The sequence below is a fragment of the Camelus ferus genome, chromosome 9, assembly GCF_009834535.1.
Source record: "Camelus ferus isolate YT-003-E chromosome 9, BCGSAC_Cfer_1.0, whole genome shotgun sequence".
NCBI lineage: Eukaryota > Metazoa > Chordata > Mammalia > Artiodactyla > Camelidae > Camelus > Camelus ferus.
The window spans coordinates 79,868,275-79,895,332 of NC_045704.1; the positions used below are offsets into that span (position 1 = coordinate 79,868,275).

General features: G+C 46.2%; 1 protein-coding gene across 3 annotated transcripts in view; it reads right to left on the minus strand.

Annotated features, from left to right (window-relative positions):
• KCND3 (potassium voltage-gated channel subfamily D member 3) overlaps positions 1 to 22,442 on the minus strand; it is a 409,555-nt gene extending 387,113 nt beyond the window's left edge. For all 3 annotated transcript variants that reach the window (XM_032487334.1, XM_032487335.1, XM_032487336.1), the window contains exon 1: positions 21,914 to 22,442. The gene's annotated coding sequence lies outside the window, so the exon portion shown is untranslated. The remainder of the gene's footprint in view (positions 1 to 21,913) is intronic.
• Between the last annotated feature and the right edge of the window lie 4,616 nt (positions 22,443 to 27,058).

A 27,058-nucleotide genomic window follows, 5' to 3' on the forward strand; every position in this document is an offset into this window, starting at 1 on the left:
GATAAATATAAAAATTTAAACTTTCACCATAAGGCCAAAAGATAGCTAGAGAATGTCTATGGCATTACTAAAATTATCTCAATTCTTACAGCCACAGAGCAGATACGGCTGAAAATAAAATTCCAAATGTCACTGTGTATGTTGCAGAATTACAATATAAGTTTAATTCTCAAATATGTGAAAATTAGGCCTTGGTTATGAAAGAGTAGGACCTGAGACGTTAAATGGAAACATTTTGGAGGACTTGGGAGAATCTAAGAAACTAAACCATTTACACCCCCTGAGCTACCCTTGCTAACAGAGCAGTCCTCTCTTGCCCAGGGAGACCAGCCAATCCTTGTAACAACCTCACCTGAGGAAACTGCCTTTCAAGGGATTCTTATTCTTCTTAAAACTCATTGCATACATATCTACTGTGTCCAGATTCATAACTATAATCATACCTCAGTAAAAGCCTCATGCAAGAGGCTATAGCTTATACACAGCAAAAGACTTGCATGTTTCTGCTCATTTATATTGTTAGAAACCCAGGAAATATGTATAAGAGTGAATTCCAAGGAGGATGGTACATAGCTTTGGAAAAGGCAGAATTTATCAATACAGGTACACTAAGCTGAGATTCTGTATTTAATACATTAGCTTTAATAGTTAGGAATATCTCTAACAATTTGCTGGATTGACTGAAATCTGGACTTAACAATGGGCTACAATAAATGAAATTGATATGCTCAAATTTCCTGGCATAAAATGGAAAAGAAATTGAGTTGTTGGAACTCTAGGGGCTGCAGCATTCAATGCATTGTCTTTGCATGTCATTTGGTACCAGTGGCCTGTGTAAACAGTGGTGATTCATAACTAGACAGGTCCTGTGGAGATGAATCCTTCTGTGCTTCCTGTTGGTCTTCCTGGCTTCTAGTCCTTTCCCTGAGCCTGGTCCTCCAGCCTTCCTATAAATACTGTGTTTACTTTGATTTTCCACCCCAAAATTCCTTTTCCATTGAAGTCAGCCAGAATTTGCCTATAACAAAAAACTATGAATTATATAAGCTGTATTTTCATCTTTAAGTTACAAAGGCTAAATTTATTAACTCATATCATATTAACTTTAAACTCAATGGTAACCTCTGTTTCCCAGGCCATGCACGTGGAGAAGATTGGAAGAATCGAGGTGAGGGTGGCAAATCCAGGAAATGCAAGTAAAAACCATAATGAGACATTTCATGCCCAAGAGGGTGCAAAAAAGTTAAAATTCTGAAATTGTAAGTGTTGGTTAGTATATGAATAGCGATGTAAGTTGGTACAACCACTCTGGAAAACAGTTTCTAGTGAGGTCAATGATACACTCCCTGTCTGATCCAGTAATAACCACACTGTGGGATTTATCATAGAGAAATTTGCCAGTACACAGGAGAAAGTACAAGAGTGTTCACAATGGCATTGTTCGTAATAGCAAAAATGAAAAAAATGGAAATACCCCCAAGTGTTCAATAGGACAATGGATAAATAGCTTGCTATATATTCATACAATGGAATATTAAGTGACTATGAAAATGAAGTAATTATAGAACACAAAACAAGAAGCTGAATCTCACCAATATAATGTTTAATGAGAAAAAGCATTTTTAGAATGAAAAAGAAAGGAAGAAAGGAGGGAGGAAAGAAAGGAGAAGGAAGAGAAAAAGAAAAAGACAAAAAAAGCAATTCATAGGAAATTACAAAGAGGATGATTTCAAACTGGTACAATATTTAAAACAAGTCAAACTAAACAATACATTGTTTGGGAATACAAACAGAAGTGGTAAAATTTAGATTGGTGTCACCTCTGGAGAAAGGAGAGGAATGTGAACCAGAAGGGACACACAATGGGACTTTAGACAGATGGGTAATATTCTATTTTGTAACATACTTTATTACTATTTTAAAGCTATTTGTATGTATTACATATACTGTTTTAGAATTGCAAGATAGTCATAATTTTTTTTAAAAAAATTAGCTGGCTGCCACTTTAAATTTTCATGAAGTTGAAAGGACTGATTTTTTTTTAAATGTCTTCTGTGCAAATAATCTTGTTTATTCGCCTGCTAAACAGATTTTGTTTTGTTTGCAATTTTAGGACTGAAAACCTTTAATAGAGTAATGGGAATCATAAATTTCCAAAAGAGGAATTTGGAATTCTATAATTCCCAAACTTTCTTAACCATGGACTATTTTGATTTGAAATACCTAGAATACAGATGTGGTCTGAGAAAAATTCTATTTTTCCTAGTTCCACACCACCACTCCCTACTCCAACCCAGAACTGTTTGTTTCCACGTTCTTGGCCGCAAAACTTCCCTGAGCGTCCAGGACACTGCTACTCCATCTGCCTACCCGGACTCCTGCTCTTTGCTGCCTCCTGGATTCCTAGAGATCTTGTAAGACCTAGGAGCTTGGAAAAACTACATTCTTACCTCCCACTCTGGCCTGAGGTGGGATCTTCCTGGGGCCATTATCCTTAGCACCTTTCAGCGCTGTGTCCTGTCTGCTGTCCTGGCTTTGCCCCCAGCATGTGCATAGGTCTCTGCTTAGCTCCCATTCCAGCTCTTAGACAGATTTCTTCCAGATCACCTCCCCTCTCTGTCCCTCTCTCCCCTGCACTTTGCCAGATCACACTGGGGGTAACCTGAGATAAGATCATGAGACTTGAAAATAATTTCCCTGGGTATGGGTGGAAGTGGAAAGACAGAGAAGAAAAGACTTGGGCAGATAGGCCGGAGAGGGACTGTGGGCATTTGCCCGTGAGGTCACTACTGAGTTCATGGCCATTGCTGAGGCCCAGATGATTGCCCAGGGCAACAGCTGACATAGCCAGGTCTCTTCAAAAAAACAAACCAGCCTGAATAAGTGATTCATGAATACGATTTAAGCAAATCAGGGAGCTCACACACAGATGGGGATGAAAGGTGAAAAACTTGCAAGAGCCCCCAGAAATCTCCAGGTACAGGCAATGGAGGAGATGTGTGAGGCAGCCAGAAGTCCAGAAACCTGGGAGTTCTCGGAAGGAAGGCTCAGAGTTCCCTACTATCAAGGCTAAGCGTGGAGCCCAGAGGACACGACGGTGAAATTTATTTTTGTCCCCTCCATTCCTCTCCCTCTGCCCCATTTACATGGCCTAGGGAAGCAGAGGTTACAAAGTACAATATAAATTCAAATTACTATGGTGTGAGTTACTAGGTAGCATTTGAATCTTTAAGACTAAAATCAAATGGTACATATTAGGGTTGTTTGCTATAAGCAGTCTGGCTAACGTTAAGAGAAGATGAGTATTTTTGAAGAACATCATACAGCTCACAGAAGCAACAGAAGGCTGGAGAAGCAAGCTCCAAGACACACCCAGAGCCCAGGACAGCCAGCAGGAACGGTCCAGGTCACTCCTCAGACCCATCTGGGCAGGACAGCGTCTCTGCTGTCACAGGTCACTGCCACCTAGAGATACACAAAACCAATACAGCCCAGTGCCACATCTCTGCCACCACCATAAATCTGGTCTGAACCGTTCCTGACCTTAGCATGGCTCCCTCAAGATTCAATGTATGAGACAGGGGTGCTTGAGCAACTGAGCCAAGGTCACAGGCTGGCTCCCTAACAGCCCTTGGGCTGGAGAGAGGCTCTCCCCTTTGCTTCCCATTGCGAGAGAAGAGTGGTTCACACACAAGGGGGGTTCTCAAAACTAGGGTGGAGATACTGCTTGCTGCCCAAAGAAATGATAAATGTTCATCACGACATCAGAATGTTGTATGGTGTTATAAATCAATATCTGTGAATAAAATAAGTTTAAACTGACTTCATTTTAATAAATAAAGAAATTTTGCATGTGTGTGTGTGTGTATGTGTGAAATGTCAAATTTGCCAACAATGAAGAAGAAAGATTTCAAAAGACAGTCGACACAGCTCCAGAGACTGGAGCAGAGGCCAGAGAGTCAGAAGAAGCACAACATCCCAGACCTTCAGGGGACCAACCAAGGGAGAGCCAGCAGTTTCTGTTGGGCTGGGACAGGCAACCTCTCTTCCACCAGGTCTAGAGATGGCTGGTGTCACGAGGGCCTTCAGTTCAAGCAAGCCCTCACACAGAGAATGTCCCCAGCCATCCCCCAGCTGCAAGGTGACAGTAGTCATCTCTGGTGATGGGATTCCCATTAAGGAGTTATTTTGATCTGGAATATTCATTTCCTCAGCTGTCTACATTAAGCATGTGTGGCTTTTAGAGTCAAAAAAGAAAGGGTTAAAGAAATCAAACTCCAGTGGAAGCTGTCCATCCCTTTCCTCTTCCTGCCAGAATAAATCAATCATTTTAGGATCACAATCAAGAAATAAATGGGCAAGAGGGACTATGTGTCTGTTGTGTGGATGTAAAGGACAAAATTTAGCAAATTGTTTATCTGTGAGCAACCAGAATTCAGTCCTCACAGTTTGGTTAGAACTGGGTTGGGTTGGCATGGGTTGTTTGTCAATTTAATGGTTCCAATCTTGGCCCTCACTTTGCAACAAAACAAAACAAAATAGATACAAAGACAAAACTTTTTATTTAGTTTGGCAGGGATCTCTCTATTGAGCTTCTACATCCTTTCTCCAGTCTCCTCCCCCATCACACTCCTATTCTCTGGGAGACCCCTCTGTCCTCTGCAGAGCAGCCCATCCAGCTCCACAGAATGTGTGCAAATGATTTTACTGTGATGGAGAATGGCTCCCGGGAGAGTGTGGACACACCCTGAAGCAGCATCGTCACCCAGAAGGTTGGGCACCAAGGGACCAAGCACACAGAAGGGAGGCGTCATGCAGGATACACAAGTCCCCAGAAGGGTGGCAAAGTCCCTTCATATTCTAGACACCCAAGACAGGTCAGGGAGGAAACCAATCCAAAGAACAATGGTGGGTGGTGTGACTTGAGGAGTGCAGAGCAGAACGTATCCAACAAATCCATCTGAGCTGTGGCAAAGGGCAGCTCCAAGAAAAAGCCAAAGAGCCAGGACCTGAGAAATCAGAACTGAGATGGGGCAGGCTCTGTCCTCAAGCACCGTATGTCCAACCTGGGTCTTTGTGGGGCTGTCCCCACGCTCTCTACAGGCCATGTGCTGGAACTTGACTTCCTAAGCCACCTACCCAACCCATTCCACATCTCACTCCATGTTCTGGTCTCCATTTTTATTGTCCTGCTTCCTTGGAGCCACTCCCAACCACTGCTGTAGCACACTCTCCTTGCTAAAAAAAGGGACTCAAAGTAACTCATCACTCTTCCTTACTAGACACAAATCAACGTTAAGAGGTGGTAGCGAAAGAGTTAACACCTTAGAGGGATTCTCTCCCTACGCAGTCAGAGGAATTGAAAGAGCACTGAATAGAAAAAGAATTGTACAGATAAACAGCGGCACACCCAGGAGGGGGGACAAGGGGAGTGGCTCGCCCCAGGTGAGGAGTATTTTATCACTGACATCCCTTGGACTTGTCAATGCATCATAATAAAAAGCAGACTGACTTCTCCTTGGTTTTATTATTCTTTTAAAATCCTCCATAGACAATGCACTTCTTATCCCTTGCACCCAGGGCAGACCACCCCAACATCCAGCTCTCAGAAACTCTGGGTGTTAGGAGAAAATTTGCTCTTTTGCAGTCTTTATCAGGTCTTTGGTTTCTCTCATCCACACGTGGGAGACAGTTGAGCCTGGGGGAGGTCTAGGTACCATCTAGTCTGACCCTCTGGTTTCACTGTGAAGGAAACAGGAGTAGAAAGATGACGTGACCTGCCCAACTTAGCAGCAGAGCTGAGACTTGACCTCAAGTCTCTGCATCCAGGACTGTACCCAGCACAGAAAGGGGCACAGTTAGTTCAGTATCTTATAGTTATTTATAGGTCCCTTTCCCAATTCAAACCAGAACTTTCTCTTAACTACTGAGGGTTCTAACACAGTAATACAGTCTTTGCCTGAGCCCCAAGGCAGCTTTCTCAGAGCAGGGTCAAAACCCCTTCCCTTACAGCCGCCTGAGCATAGACTTGATGGCCCCCTGGATTCTACTCACAGAATGTTTCCGCATTATCACAATAAAAATGTGAAAAAAAATCCCCTCTCCAGGCTTATGGTCTTCAGGGTCAATGCTTCCTGTGCAGCTCCAACTTTTATAGATTTTTCAATTGGCTGCTCCGTGCAGCTCGTGGTATTAATCACAAGGCACCCTTCATCCTGAAGCCAGAGCTTTCATAAAATCAGCCATCCCAGCAACCACAGCCCCTGGGGGACAGTGAGCTCACTTCCACCTTTCTAAGTCCTCTTTATGTCTTAGAGATACAGCGGTGGAAAACTCTAGCATAACTGGGACTCAGTTAACGTTTTTATTCTGCCACACTGGACCAGAAGGGAGTTTCTTTCCCCAGCCCCTTGTGGTACTGAGACCGACATCATATCAGATCTGACATCAACCAGAGTAGAATCTTTAATGAATGAAGCCAATCAGCTGCCCCCTCATTGCAGCAAATCATCACCTGGTGCACTCCAGGAGCAGACTGAAGTCCTTTCCGCTGTCCATTATTTTTAGATTATCTATGCCATTCTTCTCCTCATTAGCCCAAGTCACTGAGAGTTCACGGTTGGTGTGGCTGAATCATTGCCAAAGTGATTCAGTCTCCAGATTAAGAAGAGAACAAGAACTTGTTAATTCACCATTGCTTATAGAATAAAGTCTCAACTCTCTACCAGGACATTCAAGGACGTCTCATGAACTGGCCCCAACCTGTCTTACCAGCTCTGTCACCATCAGCACCATAAAGCACCTCTCTTTCTTCCCCACGTCTCCACTTTCCATAGCTAATGCCTCCTCATCCTCCAGGACTCAGCTTAACTCACCTTCAAGAAGTCCACCTTGACTGCTTCTAGACCTCTCCTCTGAGCTCCCTGACCTCTATTTTAGACTCATCACTTTGTGATCATTTGTCTCTTTGTCTGTTTCCTCCACTAGATTATAAGCTCCAGGAGCTCCATTGCATGGTGACTGTGTAGCTGTAGACAAGTCCTTGAAATTTTCTAAGTTTCAATTTCATCATTTGTAAATGGAAATAAGAGTGCCTTCTATATGACTATTAAAAGGAATACATCAGTCAATACATATTAAGCACTAAAAAATATCTGCTATTTTTCCAATCAGTATTCAAGGCATAGACAAGGTTGATAACTCATGGTCTTCCCAATATCTAGCCCAATGTCTGAGACACAAAAAATACTCAATAATCACTTGTTGAGTAAATTAATAAATAAATATATTCCACCCAGATGTAACTATCTGCCATTTCCTAAACCTTTCCTATGCCTTTTATAACTCTTTGCCCTTACACATTCTGTTTGGAATGCCATTTCTTCCCCACCCCAACCTATATCCATCCATTTTCTACCTGGCAAACTCCTACTTATCCTTCAACACCCAGATCAAATGTCACCTCCTCTTTTCTGCCTTCCCAGATTCCCTTGGAACAAATTTATCTGCACTTACACAGGAATTTTGCTCACATCCCTATTAACATGCTCATGGATGGAATTGTCTTACAGTTATTGTAACATTTACTTATGTGTTAACCTCTGCCTCTTTACAGTGAGCTCCTGCAGAGCAGTGATTGATTTATGTATCCCCTGGCCGCAGTAGCTAGCATTGTGCTGGCAGGTATGAGGCATATAAGAGGCAAAGAAGAAACTTTTTGAGTCCAGAAGTTGATCTCAGTGTCACAGAGATGGTAAGAGAAAAAAGCCTAAGGACTTTTAGGCTCTAAAGAAGCCTCTCTCCAGGGAGGCAGGGAATCTGGCTTTGTGCTTAGAGCAATATTGCCATTTCTTTATTTCTGTTACTTACTGCAACAATAAAGAAATAATTTAAAAGAGAAAGAAGCATCATCCACTATCCTATTAAACTAACAAATCAACTGCTTTCATTTTTCCTTGTTCCCTTACAGTGCTTTATTTTTATGCATGCATAATTTTACATAGTTGCATACATTATGTAGACACAATCTGCCATTCTGCTTTTTTGACTTGACCATCTCTCATAAGCATGTTTCCAAGTTATTACACTGTCAACAAAATCATCTATTCTGGCTGCATAATATTCCATTTGGTTGCTTCTAAATTATAGCTATTAAATATAATATTGTGACAAATCTCTTTACATAAATCTTTTCTTTTTTTAATTTTTTTGGGGGGTAGATAATTAGGTTTGTTTGTTTGTTTGTTTACTTGTTTATTAATGGAGGTACTGGGGATTGAACCCAGGACTTTGTGCATGCTAAGCAGGCACTCTGCCACTGAGCTATACCCTCCCCCACTCTTCTGGTAATTGATGGTATTTTTCAAACATTTCCGCCTAAGGCTTCAGAATTGTCCTAGGGGCTTGACAAAAGAGCTGACTGTTTTAAGTCTCAGCGAACAGTTAAGGCAGTCCTCAACCTCTGGATATGCTTTATAATCATGTGAGGACCTTTTAAAACTGCCAATGTACAGGCCCACTCCAGGCCAACTGAATCAGAATCAGGGAGAAGAGTAATAGAATGTTTTAAAAGTCTTCAGCTATATACAGATGGCCAATAGGCACATGAAAAGATGCTCAATATTGCTAATTATCAGAGAAATGCAAATCAAAACTGCAATGAGGTATCACCTCACATCGGTCAGAATGCCCATCATTAAAAATTCCACAAACAATAAACACTGGAGAGGGTGTGGAGAAAAGGGAACCCTCCTACACTGTGGTGGGAATGTAATTTGGTGCAGCTAATATAGAAAACAGCATGGAAATTCCTTCAAAAACAAAAAAATAGAGTATAACCATATGATCCAACAATCCCACTCCTGGGCATACATCTGGAGAAAACTCTAATTCAAAAAGATACATGCACCCCAATATTCATAGCAGCATTACTTAACGATAGCCAAGACATGAAAGCAACCTAAACGTCCAGCAACTGATGAACAGATAAAGAAGATAAGATATACATTTATATGTATGTGTATATATATACACTCAGCCATAAAAAAGAATGAAATAAAGCCATTTACAGCAACATAAATAGACCTAGAGATTATTATACTAAGTGAAATAAGTCAGAAAGAGAAAGACAAATATCATATGATATCACTCATATGAGGGATCTTAAAAAAAAAAAAAGGTTCAGATAAACTTATTTACAAAACAGAAAGACTCACAGGCATAGAAAACAAAGTTACAGTTACCAAAGGGGAAAGGGTGAGGGGGAAGGATAAATTAAGAGTTTGGGATTAGCAAATACAAACTACTATATATAAAACAGAATAACAACAAAGTCCTCCTGTATAGGACAGGAAACTATATTCAACATCTTTTTTAAATTGAAGTATAGTCAGTTTACAATGTTGTGTCAGTTTCTGGTGTACAGCATAATATTTCAGTCATACATATATATCTATTCTTTTTCATACTCTTTTTTCATTATAGGTTACTATAAGATATTGAACAGAGTTCCCTGTGCTATATAGTAGAAGCTTGTTGCTTATCTATTATACTCAATAGCTTGTAATAACCTATAATGGAAAAGAATATGAAAAAGAATATATATGTATAACTGAATCACTATGCTGTACACCAGAAACACAACATTGTAAATCAAATACACTTCAATTATAAATAAATAAATAAATAAATAAATAAATTTTTAAAAAGGTCTTCAGGTGATTGCAATGCCAGTGAGAATCACTGATTCTATCAGGTTAGAGAATTAGCTAAATCATCATGACCAACAGCTTGATGGGGTTTTGTTCTAGAGCACTTTGTTGTCACCTGCTAGGGGTGGTCTCTCTCTAGATCATGGAAATTAGTGACGTACAGAAGGCTTTTAGAGGCTCCTGGGAGAAACCTTGTCAGTCATACAGTCATTCATTCAACAAGTATTTACTGAGTACCAAGGTGAACAAAGCCACACCCTTAAATTCCAGTTAAATATATCCAATGGCCTATCCACATTTCTGCCTAGGTGTAAATAGACATCTTGAACTTGGCATGTCCAAAACCTAACACCTAATATAGCTCATCAAACCACCAGTTCCAGGCAGTCTTCCTCATCTCAATTAGTGGAAACTCCTACTTCTTACTGCTCAGGCCCAAGACCTTGAGATCATCCTGGCGTCTCTCCTCTCACATCCCACATTCCAAGCTATCATGAGTCCTATGGGCTTTCCCTTCAAAATATATCCAGCATCCAACCACTTACCACATCCACCTAGAATCATCCTGGTCCAAGTCATCACCACCTCTTGCATAGATTATTGCAATAGCCTCTGAAATATTCTCTCTAATCCACTCATGCCCTTTGCAGGCTTTTCTCCACACAGCAGCCAGAGTTGTCTTTTAAAAACATAAGTCTGATTATATCATTCATCTCTGAAACTTTCAAGGTCTCCCCATCTTACTTGGAATGTGATGGTTAATTTTATGTCAACTTGACAGAGCCACAGAGAGACAAGACACTTGGTCAAACATTATTTTGGTTGTGTCTGTTAGGGGTGTTTCTAGATGAAGTTAACATTTGATTCAGCAGACTAAGTAAAGCAGATTACGTTCCCTGATGTGGGTGGGCCTCATCCAATCCCTTAGAGGCTTGAATAGAACAAACAGGCAGAGTAAGAGGGCGTTCCTGCCTAATTGCTTGCACTGGGACTTCGGTCTTTTCCTGCCTTCAGACTCAAACTGAAACACTGGTTCCTTCTGGGTCTCAAGCCTATGAGCTCACAGACTAGAACCTACACCCGGGTCTCTGAGTTGTCAACGGCAGATATTGGGACTTCTCAGCCTCCATAATTGCATAAGATAAATCCTTATAATAAACAAACAAATATACAAACAAATATCCGGTTGGTTCTGGAGAACCCTGACTAATACAGAGTAAAATCCCAAGTCCTCATTGAGACCTAACAGTCTGTCAGATTTCCCCATTACCTGTCTGACCTCATCTGCTTCCTCTCCCCTTCAAGGACTGTGCTCCCACAATGTTGGCCCTAGATAAGCCAAACATGCTTCCACCTCAGGACCTTTGTACCTGCTGTTTCCTCTGCCTGGAAAGCTTTCTCACTCCCTTACTTCCTAAAGGTTTCTGTCCACTCAGTGACATCTTATCAAAGAGAACCACCTTGATACACACAACCTGCCATATAAAATAGCAACCCATCCCCATGTGACATTCCTAACTCTTCCTTCCTGCTTTAATTTTCTCTTTTGTATTTATGACTGCCTGATACATTAAATATTTGTTTACTGTCTTTTCCCGCACTGAGATGATTCAGACAAGAAAAAACCCAGATACACAATATATTAGGGAGTGATAAGTGCTATAAAGAGAAATCAATAGGGGAGGGGGATAGAGTATGAGAGGGTGTTGTTTCCAATAGGCCATTAGGAAAGGCTCCCTGAGGGGCTGAAGGGGAGTGAGACCTCAGCGACAGAACCAGGACTGAAAACAGGAAAAGAGAGGCTGTGAACACAGTGCCCCGCCCATATCCTCTCATCATTCTTTATTCAGGTAAAAGCCAATGGTGTCCTTCTGTGTGCTGCTGCCCTCACCCCTAGTCTTCTCTGACCTGTTCCCAGGGAGTTGCTGTCTCTGGGTGCTGGTCTCAGCCAATACCAACAGGGGGTTATGGAATCAGTACCCCAGCTCCGCCCTCTTCAGTGGGACAAATGTGAGGCCTGTCCAGAACCATCTCCCCGAGGCCCCAGAGGACTGAGCCCGCTTGCCCACAGCGGTCACCGGCTCAATAACACCTTGCAACGGCTTCCTTCCCCTCTGTACCTGCTGGTGCGTCTCGGGTTCACCACTCCCTGGACTCACTGCACTGAAATCCTTATCTCAGTGCACAGCCTCAGACAGAAAAGAGCTCACCTGGTTCTGGGTGGCTTCTCAACCTTCAGACGGTGAGGGGCTCTGTGGGAGCGACGCGCAGGGAGGAAGGCCTCTGCTGCGGGGAGGTGCCGCCGCGCCCGCCAGCGCCAGGCAGCCGCAGTCAGGTGCACAGCGCCTTACCAAGGCCGGCACCCCAGAATCATATCCCTGCCTGCCTCGAACAGAAACCAATTACTCTTATCTAAGTTCACGAGGAAGCTGCTAAAAGAAAAAAAAAACAAGCACCGGTTAGGACCATTTAGGCCCAAGATGGCGGAAGATTTGCCTTCCAGTGGACCTCGAGCCTCATTATACACTCATTGTAATCCATTAGCATGCTAAATGACACACCCACAGACGCCATGACAGTTGACGGTCGCCATGACGACAACCGGGAAGGCCCGTCCAGGAACCCAAAAGGAGGGGTGCATCAGTTCCAGGTCTAAACCACACCCCTATTCTCCAATAACTCATGAATATTCCTCCCACTCTTTCCAATTCCCTCCCTTTTACCTCGACCCTCCTATGTATTTGGTGTCTCCACCCGAACTGGGTGGAAAAGCTGATTTGCAAATCAGGTTCCCGCTTCTCCGTTCTTTGGCCATTGAATACAGCTTGTGCTGTTCCAGTCTCAGCATTGGTATCATTATTGGCTGCGCGAAGCTGATCAGAAAAAGAGTCTCCCTGGCTGAGACAAGGGGTCTCAGCCCTGGCTAGGACCCTGGCGCAGGTCCCATCGACCACTTCAGTAACAAGCTGTCTAGGGGTGACTCAAGATGCAAGCATCTCACACCGCCCTCCACACAACAGAGTGCGATATTCAAATCAGGCTGAGGTCCTGGAGGGAGAGGGCAGCTACACAGGCCTGGTGGTGAATTTATAGAAGCAGATTAACCCAATCTGCGTACTAAACAGCATGTAAATTATGTTATTTAACCCATAAGTTTAGACATGTCCATAGGAATAAAAATTTATGACAGTAATAAGATGTATGGTTGATGTAAATAAGCTAGCCCAAGCAAAATATGCTAAAAGTACTGTGGAAATTCTCCAATTAAGCCCCAGCTTGCAGCAGCAGAAGGGGAAGCTGACTCCTGGCCTTCGGGCAAGCTTAGTGCCGCCTCTAGTCACCACAGGGAGACGGAGAGAATGGTCATGACTCAGGTACAAGTGAGGTGGCTGCAAGCCCTGGGCGAGGAGCCCTGCCTTTGGAAGGTGTCACTCTCAGAGATGGGAGCAGAAACCACTCCAGGAGCCAGGAAAAAATCCTCTCAATAATCGTATTAATAGCAAATAACAACAACAACAACTAATATTTTTGAGGACTTAGTATGTGCCTAGCACAATTCTGAGCCATCTATGTGTTCTACTAATTTAATTCTTACAACCACCCCATGAGGTAGGTACAACTAGAAATCCCATTTTAATGTGAGGAAACTGAGGCTCAAAAGTCAGGCATGCAGTCTGCAGTACAACTGACCTTAGGCAGTCTGACACCCAAGCCTGCATACTTAACCACAATGCTCTGCCTCCTCCACTGACCATCACACTGAAAGGAAGTTTGGGTGAAATTTATTTCAACCTTCTCACTTTACAGATGAGGAAACTGAAGCCAGGGAGACATAGTGACTTGCCAAGATAAATGGCAAAGCCAAGATTCTGGCCTAGTATTTCAGACATGATCGATCAAAGGTCTTTCAAGAACCCAGGGCTCCCCTTCCTGTTGCCACTCATGGTGATCTGAGAAGGCCAAAGGGGCTGGAATCAGCTGGGGACTATCGGTCTTCATTGTCCTTCCTGTGTGACTTTGAGTCTCAGGTGAAGATCTGCCTTCAGTAGATTTGCAAAGGGCAGAGCAGGGGAAATTCAGCTCCTGCTCTTAGAAGTATTTCTCTCACAGCCAGAATATTCTGCCCTGTCTGTCTGGGGTGAGCTCAGCAGAACATATGTCAGCCCACACCTCTGTGGCTAGCTTCCTCTTCCAGGTGCCTAGACTCTGTTATTTGGCTGAATCAACACAGTCCCCAAGGGCCAGACTTTCTTATCCAGGGTTCATTCTGTTGCAATGATCAACCCTATCACAAGCCAGCTAAGCCACAGAGGAATTTCTGGGGGGACTGGGAAGCCCAGGGAGGAATGGGTTGTGCCAGGGGAGACAAGTATATCCAGGGACTCAGTGTCCTCAGGACTTGGTGTCCCTACCTCTGCCCCTTACATTTGTGGGCCACACTCTCAGGCAAGTTGTCTCCACGTGGTAAGGGAGAGAACCCACACCTGTACTCTGAGAGCCAACCACACAGAAGGGGGCAGTTTTCCTGGGGCCAATACACTAAGTTCATATATTCATTCAACAAGAATTTAGGAAGCACCTGTATGGTCAGGCTCAGGGATATGACCATTAACAAAACAAATGTAAATCTCATGCCCTATGGAATAGACAGTCTATTGGAGGCAGGGTGGGGAACAACAATAACAAAAAAGAGACAAGTAGATGAAGTAAATAGTGTGTTCCATGGTGATCATTGCAGAAAAAATAAAACAGAAGGTGGGTAGAATTGCCAAGCAGTACATTATTAAATTGGAGGTAGGGGCAGAGAAGGCCTCACTGAGAAAGTGGCACTTGAGCAGAGAGCTGAAGGAGGAAAGAGAGTGAACAAGGCGGACATCTGAAGGAAGAGCATGCCAGGCAAAGGGAACAGCCTGTGCAAAGACCCTGAGGTGGGAGTATGCCTGGCATGATGCATGACAGTGAAGGGTCAGTATGACTAGAGCAGGGTGAGCAAGGGGGCAATAGAGAAAATAGGGTCAGAGAAATAACAGGGGGAAGGGACATTTTATGTATGGCTTTGTAGAGAGAAATGGACAATCATGGAAAGGTTGTGGGGACATTATGTATGACGTTATAGAGAAAGAAATAGGTTGTCACTGAAAGGTTTGGGACAGAGAAATGACAGACTCTGACTTAAATTTTAAAAGGCTCGTTCTGGCTGCTGTGCTGAGAACTGACTACAAGGGGCATGGGTTGAAATGAGGAGACCAATTAGGAGACTATTGTGATCGTACAGGGGAGAGGTGCTAGTGGCTTTGACTAGAATGAAATTAGTGATTAGATTCAGGACATATTTTTAAATGGAGCAGACTTCCCGATGAATATGTGAATTGACAGAAAGAAAAGTGGCAAGAATGACTCCAAGATTTCCTACCTGAGCAACAGGAATGACGGAGTTGTCCTGAGCTGAGCTAAGAAAGGCAGGCTTGGGGGAGGGGAGGGGACAATCGGGGAAAACCCACTGATAATTGTAGCGTACCATGCCCACATCCAGATGAATCCCTGCCCAAGGCAGATGGGGCTCTCTGATTGGCCAGCTGTGTCACGTGCTGACGGTGGGCGGCAGGGTATCGTGATTGACAGCTCCATTAGGAGCCCATGGGATAGGAAAGCCAAAATTCCTCGAAGGGAGTGTGGCTGCGTATCTCGTTCACCCAGGTAGAGAAACTAGAGGGAGAAATTAAGTGGCTCTTCCAATTTTCAGGAAATAGGCCCCTGTCCCTATTTGCCCACGTGCACAAAATCTGGCTGATTGCAAACCAAGTCCCATCATCCGGTACCAGAAGAGCCTGCCTGGCACACATTGGAATGAAGTCAGGTGGCAAAATTCACCCAGGCGCACTAGATGGGGTGGGGGCACTGCTGGTCACAGTGGGTGCCCCCAAATATTTACTAACTGAATTAAGGGAGCAACTGAAACCCCACCAAGCTGGCCACTGGAAAATAGGGGTCTTTTGCTCAACTTTTCCCAGGCTCCAGAGAGATACAGGCTACGGTCCTATTCTGACCCCACCCTGCCCTCAAAAAAATCTCTCTGAGAAACTCTGCAGAGATATAGGAACACCTGTTTTCCTCTTCCTCACAGGGGAGGGAAGGGGCCAGGAGCCCTGGTGCTGAGCAGTGAGGGCAGGTGGCTGTGTGCTTCCCAGAGAAGGTTGGTGGCCTTGGTTTGGGGAAGTAAGAGGCTGAGCAGCAGAGTCTGACCACCCAGGTCACGCACCCGCCACCACACACGCCCTGGCTCTGCCTCCCACCTGGGCTCAGCCCCTGGCTCTGGGCCGGCCCAGCTGCCAAAGTCGGTTAGTAGAAGGCACAGAGAGGCTGGGAAGGAGAAGAGAGAAGAAGGGCCAGATGTCTAGAACCTGGGGCCTCTAAAATTTGGAGCATAAGTGGGGAAAGAGGGGAGAGGGAGAGAGACTGATTCCCCCGCATCAGCCTGAGCCCCAGGCCCTGGCTGCTTTAGAATCTCGTCCTGCAGAGGAGAGGCTACAGGCCTCATGCCAGTGGGGTGGGCAGCAGGGCGGGTCAGGAAGGGTCCTGCTCTGCTTAGTTTACAGCTGCGTCTATTCTCCATCTGATCTCCACCCTTCTGTGCCCCTGAAGGGGGACTGTGTCACCCAGGCTCCCTTGCTGCTCCAGGTAGGGATTGCCAATGGGAGGCCCTGGAGGAGTTCAGAGGGTGGGAGAAGGGAAGGCTGGAGCATTTCCTCCCTGCAACCTGCTGGCTTCAGGGCCACGTCTCTGGCTCCTTTCTGGTTCTAACCATGCAGGACTGTAGTTCCTGCAGAGCGCCCCTCTTTACATAGTTCCTCTGGGAGCACCCTTCCCTCCCAGCCTGAGGGCTAGCCTGGGTACCTCACTAACCCCTGTTTATTCCCTTAACCCTACCCTTACCTCTGTAAACCCTCCCTTCGTTGAGGTCTTGTCATTGGAACCACCCGGAATGAACTCATTTTCTTTGGGGGACCCTGGCTGAGATAAGCCCCAGCCTCCCTGAGAAATACTGAGCTCTCGACCTTGTAATCAGCACCAAATGATGGCCAGGGGGCAGCTTCACACAGGCGAAAATGCAGTTACTAATGGTTTACCTTGTGCTAGGCACAGTGGGGAACCCAGAAACAATTCAGGTGTGAAGCCCACCGTCCAGAGCTGAGGCTGTAGAGACCTGAGGACAGTTATCTGGAGTCCCCTGCTGCCCGGGGACGGCTCAACACACAACCCCTCACTGCAGCCAAAGTCTGCAGCTGCTCCCCTTCCCACACTTTCCTGGGCTACCTGGTGCCAAGGCTTTTCCCGTCAAGGCTGCACTGGATCTTCAGTTGTCTCTGCCCCACCCCCACCCCAGTGAGGGTGGAGCTGAGTAGAGGGTGGAGCAGAGGAGAGTTCCTGGGTAGACTTTGTGTTGCGTCCACACCTCCCAGCACTAGCCCAGTGCCAGCACAGAATGCACAGCCAGCACACATTTATCAAATAAGCAATGAAGAAAGAAGCAATGCTCTTTCCAAGTGAAGAAACATACAGGTTTCTAGCAAGGTGCTGCACTGGACTCCATGCAGGGAGTAGGAAAACCCTGGGCCCCTTGTGCTACAGAGCTCCATTATCAAGGCAAGAGCTGTCCCCAGACAGAAATGCTGGACACAGACATAGAATGATTCCCAGAGGCACAGAGAGCCAAGCAAGAGATCACAGCTGAAAGGTCACACCACCGAAGAAGAGCAAGAAATGTGTGCCCTGAGCCATAAAAAGCTGTGGAAGATTCTCTGTGGGTGTAGTTAAAGCACAGACTCTTAATCGGGCTGCCCAAGTTCAAATCTGACTTCTGCCTTTCACTTGCTGTGTGACCTTGAACAAATTACTTAACCATTCTGTGCTTCGCATTCCTCATCTGTAAATTGGAAACGATAAAAGCACCCACTTTATAGGCTTGTTGTAGAGATTAAATAAGTCATGAAGCAAGTGAGTGATGAAGCAAAATCCCTTAGAATGGTTCCTGGCTCATAGTAAGTGCTATCCACATTTGCTTTCATTATGAAAGAACAAATTCACATGGGCACAAAGGCAGAATGCCAGCTGGGTAGATGTGCTGGTATTGAGGTTATCAGCCAAGTTACACCAAAGCAACCTCTCCTCTTTGTGTTTTCTTATTTAACGAAAATCTTGTGACTCTTCTGTACTATCGCAAAACAAAGAGAACTGTAACTTAATTCTTCAAAGAGATGCAACCCATTTCATTTCCTTTTGAAGATGGTTCTATAATATTTCTGATACAATTTTCCTTCCCTTAAGAAGTTAAGGGGCAACCTCCCCAAGCCTCAGTGTCCTCATCTATAGGGTAGAAATACATGCACCCTCTTCCAGGCATTGTGATGGAGATTGATTAAGATGAGGTCTGTGGAGCACTAACAGTCTGCTTTGTTGTGGATCCCATCACACCTTCCACTTTCTTGTTCCCTGGGGAAAGATCCTTATTCCACACTGACTGCCTGGGCACAGGGAAACTGCTGCAGGTAGCTGTGCGGTCTCATACCAGGGTGCTCTGCCTAGACAAGAAGCTTCCAGTTTGATCCCAGAAGCTCAGGGGCCCCTCTGAGCCTACCCCACTTCCAGAATTGGCTGAGGGCTCCTCAAAGGAGCAGAAGCCACTGGGAAGGTGAAAGGAGAGCTTGCACACAAAGCCTTGAAGCCTGGCCATACTGCTGGACCAGCTCCTCCTCCCTGCTCCGGAAGTCCCCTGAAGGGGAAGATGCACCAAGATCTATGATGGAAAATGAGGGCCGACTGAAAGCCAGGATTTGTTTCTTATTTACCCTGCTTAATTCTCTGCTTTCTTATTTACCCTGATGGCTGCCAGCGAGGACAATTTGAAATGAAGAATGCTTTTCAAGGAGGAGCAAGAGTCCCTCATCTGAAACTAATCTGTTGTCCAAAATTGTACCGCAGAAGTTGTTTAGAAACTGCAGATTAAGTTGTGCATAAAAATACAGCCAACTCTTGATTATCCACACTCATGGATAATCCAAAAACAACAGATACCTCTGATGCTTTCTATTTAGTTTCAGAATGCAGGATTATTTTCCCTTAACATTTTTAGTTTTCTGCATTTAATTGTCTTCAGGGTATAACCAGAGACCTAGGGGATCTGTAATCTTCTGTTAATTGCAAAACAACCAAGATTTCAGCGCCATGCCCTGCAATGCAGAAGCTGCCTGGATGGTGTTTATAAAAATAAAACTACAATGCAGGAAAATGAAGAAGGGAGTGAGAAAGAAGGAAACTGGGAGTTTTGTCCTTTCCACACACCGATCAGGGAGGGGTGATTAAGAGCATTGGTTCTGCAGACTACCCAAATTCTTATCCCAGCTCTGTCTCCTACTGGGTGTGATTTTGAGCACTTATGTAACAGCTCATAGCTTCAGTTTTCTCGTCTATAAGTTGGGGTTAATAACAGTAGCACTGTTGTTAGGATTAAATGAGATCATTTATATAATGTGTTCAGCACAGGGTCTGGCACACTGGAAGCATTCAATGGATGTAAATTAATACCAGTAAATGTTAGTTACAACCTGCTCTCGGCAAACTGGGTGGCTGATCTCCTGCACGTAGTGCTCAATAACATCTTGTGACTGAAGGACCTCAGGAGTTGTGGACAGTTTGCAGCTCTTCCAAGCCCTCAGGGTGGGGATCACAGAGGTTTTAGGGGAGGGGCCAAAGGAAGGAGTGGACGTGCACTGGGGGAGAGCCCAGGACAGCTGTCAGCTCCTCTGTGTACTGAGCAAATGGGCCCACCATCCCATCTTAATTATCCTGCCTAATGGGGTAAAGCAATTATGATTCAGAGAAAATTAGCCATTAGCAGCTGGGAAAGCAAACAGACTTCAATGGCACAGCACAAACACCGGGTCAGGAGAGTGGCCCAGGTGTGCCAGGAGGGAAGTGTCGGGGCCAGGGGCTCCACTCCTGAAGCTGCCACTTGGTTAAGGGGAGGTCAGAAGACCTTCAGCTCACTCAGATATGGGTCTGAGAAGAGGCAGAGTGGAAGAGGGGATGCAGATCCACCACGGTGGACAGTGAGAGTGCGGACTCCAGGAGAGCTGCTCTGGGGCCCAAAATCCCAGAGTTCATCTCAGCCATCCCCCTGCCTCTGACCCCAAACAGGCCAACGACCCCAAGACAACTTAATCAAGTCAAGGTGAAGTTTCAGGATAACACGCTAGAGTGAGGTGACCTAGATTCTAGGTCTGGCTCTGCCAGGAACTTAATAACAGTAGTAGTAATAATAATAGTGGTAGTAGAAACAGCTTCGTATGAACTAGGTACTATGTTGAGCTCTTTACATGGATGATTCTATTTAATCCTCACAAGCTATATGAGGAAGATATTATTTTTGCCCATTTTAGAGATGAAGGAATGAATCTCCACCTATACAGAAGTGGCTTTTAGTCACCCAGCTAATGAGTAGGTGACCTGGGACTTGAACCAAAGTCCTCGTGATCCCAAAGTGCCTGCTTTTAACTACTCTCCTGGGCCAGTAGCTTCAGCAGGACAAGCTCAGTTGCTTGATCTGTAAAAGGAAGAATGTCTAGCCTAAAGTTTTGTGGGAAACTCAGAAAGAGAACTACCAGAGGTGGGAGCTGCTGCCGCCTGCTCCTGCCTGCGGGGTGGGGCCAACCAGCCCAGCGGAGAGTCAAGGGCTCAGAGGCCAGGCTGGAAGAGGTTGGTAATAATTTTCTTTTTATATTTTTATGGTAAGGGTTTTGAAGTATCTCCAGATGCTTTCACACACACCCTCTGGGACCCCTGTCGGTCCCTCCTCCTTCCCAAGCCCTAGGGAGCAGAAGGCCTTGGGGCAGCAGTGATATGGGGCAAATGCATCACCTACATTGGGTGCTCAGCCATATCCTATAGGCTGCACCCAGCCTGGCCTCTGACCCTCAGCCCCTCTGGGCCTCAGGCGGCACTGCTGCCGGTCCCTCACTGGCACTTAGGGGACTTTGGATCTGTAACCCCTGGGAGCTGCCCTAGACCTCCAGGGAGGGACACAGAGAGAGATGCTTCATAAGGGTTTCCTACGGCTCCTCTCCTTTCTCCACCTTCACTCCCCTCAGCGCGCGCTGCATTCTGGGGGATCTGCCAGGGAGGTGCTGGGAGAGACCTGGGGCTGGGGGGGAAACAGGTTGGGACTGGTTATCTGGCTTGAGAGAAATCTGTGCTGGGCTGACTCACTCCCGTTCCCTTCACCACCCTCTCAGCCCTCCAGGATCCTCGGCTGCAGAGCCAGCATCGCTTTGTCAGCAGACTGTTCTCTGAGTCTGTGCACAGTCCTCAAGCCTTCATCTATCATCCCTACTGCAGCTAACCTGTCTCTTGGTACTCTACCTCCTCGCTTTCTCTCCGTATTCACCCTGCCTCTCAGCCACCAGACTGCCCTCCATTCCCTCCCACACAGCAAAGAATCGGAGAGAAGGATGTCTGGGCTGGGAGGGGACCTTGCAGATTGCGTTGACCAAATCTTTCATTCCACAGGTTGGTTGGAGTCAGAACTCTAGCTGGGTCCCAAGACTCTTGACTTCCTGTTCAGTGTTACCTCCTTCCAAAGGAAATCTTGTCAAGTTCTGGGAGCAAGTACCAGTCCCAGTGCCCAGGGCAGGGCTGGATACCAGGAGCCTCGCTGCAGGTGTGGCTAAGTGGCAGGCTGTCCTGTGTCCCCACTTGCTCTCACTCTAGCTGGCAGTAGGGAAATGGACTAAGCAGTGACTGATGGCCTCGGTGAGCCCTGGGATCCCTGGGATTTCTACTCAGTTTCCCCACAAATGAAGAGAAGCTCCTGAGACTCAAGCGCAGATCGGAAGATGGACTTTGTAGCCAATGGAGAACTTCAGCCCACAGAAACAGGTCACGTGTAATTAGACACGGCTCCCAGAGGCCGCCTCACCGCCCCCACCCCTCCCTAGCCCCTAGCTCCCTGCCCTTGGATCACCATGCAAAGAATTTCCCTCATCAGAGAGTAATTGCCCCTGGCTCCCCTCACTTCTAATCAACAAGCCAAGGTATTAGTTCCTGGGAGCATGATTGATTTCCAGGGACTTGGAACTTAATTACATTTTTTTGCAAAGTCTGTTTGGAAACCTCAGAGAAGCAAGATATTTTCTGTTCTTTGAACTTACCATGTAGGAGGGCTTCCAGCATCTCAAATATTCCATTCATCCTTCCTCGGGCCAGGGGAGGGGCATTCTGTGGCTGTCAGTTTTCATCTTTCCTTACCCAAGATCCTCAACCCCTGGAGTTAGACCAGAGGAACTTAGTTTCTCAAGCAGAAGAATTTCTCACGCGGTCCTCCCCACACCAGCAGTCACGCCACGATGCCCAGAGAAGCATGAGTCCTGCCAGGGTTGCAGGTCCGTGTGCTCCCTCCCAGCTGCTGCAGGCCCAGCCGGCCGGCCCCACCTGCTGCATGAAGCTGGGCCAGGTTCCAATCTCAACCTCTTTATTATGCTAATCATCATCATCAAGCTTATTCATAACTACTGTTTACTGAGCACTAACTACGTGCCAGGCCCTGTAAGATACTTTACCCCCATCAGCTCATTACATCCTCACAAGAAACCTGCTGAAGTCGACATTAATCGCTCCATTTACCGAGGAGGAAATGACGGCTCAGAGAGGTTCAGCAGTTTCCTGAAGATGAAAAAACAAGTGGTGGCCAAAATGGGCTTTGAGTACCCTGTCCCTCTGGAAAGTTCCCTCGGTGGCCCATTTTGCACATTTCTGCTGCTCTGCTGACCAACTCGGTTCCCTGTCTCTCAGGGACCCCTTGCCTGTGGTTGCATGTCGCCCTAGGACAGATACCCCTTCCCCAGGCCTGATGGCTCCAATGCTGCTCCCTGCTTTCAAAAGCACCTGAGAGCGTAATAAAGCAAATGCAAAAAGACAACAACTTTTCTGTTAAGTGTGAAATTATATCAAAAGGAAAAGTGTCAAAGAGTAGATTTCTGGTGCAATGTATCTATTTATAGTAGTTTTGCAGTTCTAGTGTGTACTGTTCATTTTATGTATCTTACATGGATGATTGAAAGCTCAAGAATGATTTCAGTAACATCTACACAGTGAAGCCACATGAGATTGCTTTTGAGATAACAGAATGTTATAAATAAATAAATGCTGTAAGAAACAAGGTGTACTTGATGACAGCCGCATGGTTGTCTGGCTTCTAAGAATCACATGAGCTGGATTCTGTGTCTGTCTGCTGAATCCACCTGCCAGGATGCCTCGCATCAGACCTGTTCCCTCCCTGCCCCACACCGTCAAGCATGCTGACTGCTCCCCAGGGCCACGCTCCCTACCATTCAGGTGCTTACTCACAGCTCTTTCCTTCAGACCTGCCCCACCCCACAGACAGGTCTAGTTCATGGTCTTCGCAAGCCAGCAGGGTCACACTGTGTCCCAAGATGTGGCTTAAGCCCTGACCTGGTGAGAGCAGCCCAGGCCAAAGAGAGCCCACAGGCATCTGCTCCCTTGCCCCACTGCACTCTGCCTTCCTTCATGGGCCCAGAGCTCCTAGATTATCAGATGAGATGCAAGTTCATTGGAGGATCTTGCTCACAGACTCAGATTTTCAATCTTGGATGGACTTCAGTGGAATTTCAACTCTGGAAGCTTCCCATGAGCCATGTGTCTGGTTAGATCAGCACAAATTTTGAGGGCATAGCGGGGAAAGGGGTGGTGGGGAAAGGGGTCCAATATCTTTAATAAATTTACAAACTTGGCTCTTTCTAGTGCGGTGTAGCCAATAGGTAGGTTCTAATCTGCTTGCCAAAAGTCCATGTCAGTGAAATATGTTGCACCCTAAGAAGACAGAGGATGTTAGTATATCTGAGCAGCGCAGTGTGGGGGAACTGTGGACACTGCCACGTGAATGGGCCAGCCTGTGATTTCCCCACCCATTTCCATTGCCACAAGAGATGCAGCCTCTGAAACCTCCATCCTCAGACAGTCCCCCCAAAACAGTGAGCCAGCTCCCTGGAGCATGATATCTCACCTTGCCAGTATGTGGCCCCACCCCACCCCTTCCTGGGGCAACCCTGCCATTTCTCCTGCCGCTGGCTGGCATCCCAGGTCAAAGCAGCAGGTCAGGGGTATCCTAGCTCCCCAACTTTGGGGGTCACCTGCCAGGGCATACCCTAGAGCCACTAAGAACCAGATCTCCTCTAGCTGCAGGTGTCCCTAAGATACTTGTTATTTGAGAGCCACCAAGTCATTGGAGGAAGTAGAGGCAAAGAGGCAGTGACAGTGAGGAAGGAAAGCTGAGGATTGGGGTAGAAAAAGGAGAAGAATCCACATCTGCAGAAAGGTCCAAATTTTCAGTGAGCGTAAGGAGAGTGTCTCCTCCCTGGCCTCCCCACCAGCCACTTGCCACCCCCTTTTACAGGGGCCCATTCATCAAATGGTCTGGAAATGTCCACAATCAGCCAGATCCAATCTTTCCAGACAGCAGTGAAGGCCAGCCCTGCTCAGCAGTAAAGTTCAACTCCAGCCAGACCAGGAACAAAAGCAAAGAGGAGAAATAGCACAGGGCACAAGGATGGAATGGGGGAAAAGTAAGGCTCCCAGCTAAGTCCAGGAGGCCCACCGGAAGTTGCATGAAGGGAGAGTGACTGGGTCACCTTGAAGCCCCCAATGTGAGATAAAAATCGAGGGCTGGTGCCTGGGATTCTACCACGAGCCAGACATTCCCTTGTAAAACACAAGTAGGAGCAAAATTGACTGGCAGATGATGGGGCTGGGGTGGGAGGGGGAAAGAGGCCCTGGAGGCAGGCTCAGTGCTTCACGCTGTGCAGGAAGATTGGCTCTGGCTGTCCTCCCTCCGCTCAGTCCTCTGTGATCCTTCTCTGACTTAATTCTCAGCTGGGGCTTCTTGTTGTTCATCTGCAAGTGAGCTGGGCAGAAGTGTGTACCATCTTCACAGCTCCCCCGCACTCCATGCTCCACACACTCATTCATTTCAAAAGAGTAACCCTGGGCCTCTCTTTCCTTTGGATTAGATCAGCCTTTTTCCCCCTCATATGCCGTCATTCACAGAGCCCATCCATCTGCTCTTCACCCCTGAGACTTTCACCTCTTAACCTCTTTCCAGGGGATCCCCCTGCAACTCAGACCCGGAAACTAGGGGGAGAGGAGCTGGGAAAGGTAGTGGAGGAAGGCTGTGGGTGTGGGCTCAGGGCAGGAGACTTCTATGGCTGGAGTGGCCCAGTCCTCTGAGAAGCCAGTAGTGAGTGACCAAGAGACAGGCTAGCCCTCAAACTGAAGGCAAGGCCAGGGACAAGTAAGAGGATGTGAGCCTGCATGATAAAAACCGTCATAGGCATAGATGCTCTGCTGTGCGCCAGGCACAGGGCTAAAACCCCTATCTCGTGTAATCTTCAAAGCAGCTGAAGGCAGGCATTTTCTCCATGTACAGGTAATAAATTCAACTTTCAGAGAGAGTATGTAATTTGCCCACAGCCACAAAAACAAACAAGATTCAGAGAAATCTTGGCCATTGGTCCCCATGAAAATCTTAGCTGCCCTGCTCATCTCCCATCTTTCCCCAGCAGGCAGGAGAAAGTGGGTGTGAGAGGAGGGGCTGTGCAGAGCCCCAGAAGGACCCCAGGTCCCTGTTCTGTCATCAGCCAAGGTAAGGGGGCCTCACCAGTCCCCTGTGTGGGTCCAAGCTCCTCATCTGATGGCACCTGAGGTCACACCAGCTGTTTCCATCTCCTCCACAGACTTGGGTGACATCCAGCACTGGGGCTCAGGACTCCCACCTTGACTTCTGGTTCTGCTCACTGCCTCTGACTGTGATTTTTTTTTTCTATCCTGGCCTCATTTTACTCATCAAAAAGGGGATGATGGCTACCAGCATCTCCTTCTAGTCTATAAAACTGTCCAGGGAAGTGTTAAATGTGAAAAAGAAAATTAAAAGATTGGCACTCTGAAAAGAAAGGGTGTTCACCTTTGTTAATACTAACATTTTACGTGAACAACAGGAGGTTCCCATCCAGACCCACTGCCCCCTTGGTCTTGGAGCCATGGAGTAGCCTGAGAGTTGGTCAGTAAGCTCAGAAGTTCTCGGAGTCAGAAAGAGGATTCGGTGCCCTGAAAGAGACAGAATGATGGTGCTTTTTCCTGGACCAGGTCAAGAACCCAAAGGTCTAGATGTGGCCAGGTACAGGGCAGAGGCGATCTCTCACTTGGCAGAAGAAAAGAAAGAAGGATAAAATATGGAGGAGGAAGATGTTTTCTACATCTAAAAATTCACCCAAGTGATCGAGCTGTAAAAGCTGTCTGAGTTGTTCAAAACAGCCAAGAGCTCTGCCTAGTCATGTCGCGCTGGGCTGGGCTGAGAAGACACATTTATAAAACATCAAAAGGAAAGTTCCAGTAGCTGCTTACAGCCGTCAGACACAGCTCCTTTAGAAGTTTCTTTCCAAAGGTATATTTCAAGGGTCTCAGGCATGGGGAAATTGGAGTTGGAGATTCACTTGGTCAGTTCACCCCTGCCACCACAATAACTGATAACCATCACCTCTGAGGGGGGTGGGTAGGAGGCCCTCAGATGTTTTATTTAGCCCTCTATGTGCTTTTTTGTATGTATAATGATAGCACATTCAATCTCTCAACTAATATTTGTGGATTACTTTGTGCCAGACTGTTGTGCTATGCCTGTGTGTGGATGGGTGGTGATTAAGATGTGGCCCCTATTCTCCAGGAATTCTTGAGTCATGGAAGAGACCTACATACAAACAACTAACCACCAGCTCACATTGTGCCAGGTCTGTAATGGAGATATGCAGGAAGTGTAGGGGAGCATAGAGGCAGGACAGAGGGACTCTTCCCAGGAGATGTGACATTCGAGCTGGTATTGAGTGAATTCTCTAAGTAGAGAGGGGAGACAAGGACTCTTCAGGCAAGAGGGAACAGCTCCAGCCGAGACGAGCTGATGTGAAAGAGCGTGACTGACTTGACTGGATTGGCGTGTGGTGTGCATTAAGGACTGGAATGATTACTGATGATCAAACATCACAACAACCATTTACTGGCCAGAGGCACCACGGTGCTCTATTTACACTCAACCCAAATTTCCCTAATCGTACTTGGCCCTTCCGTTGGGCAGTCAAGTTGGAAGGAGCACCCAATCTTTTACTGGATTCCTTAAAGGATCATTAGGTTATTTTACCAAAGTTCCAATTTCCTTCCTGAAAATGTTCTAAAATCAGATTTTACTAGGATCTGAGTGAACTAGATCCTGTATTCTCCTTCCCTACCCACAGTAC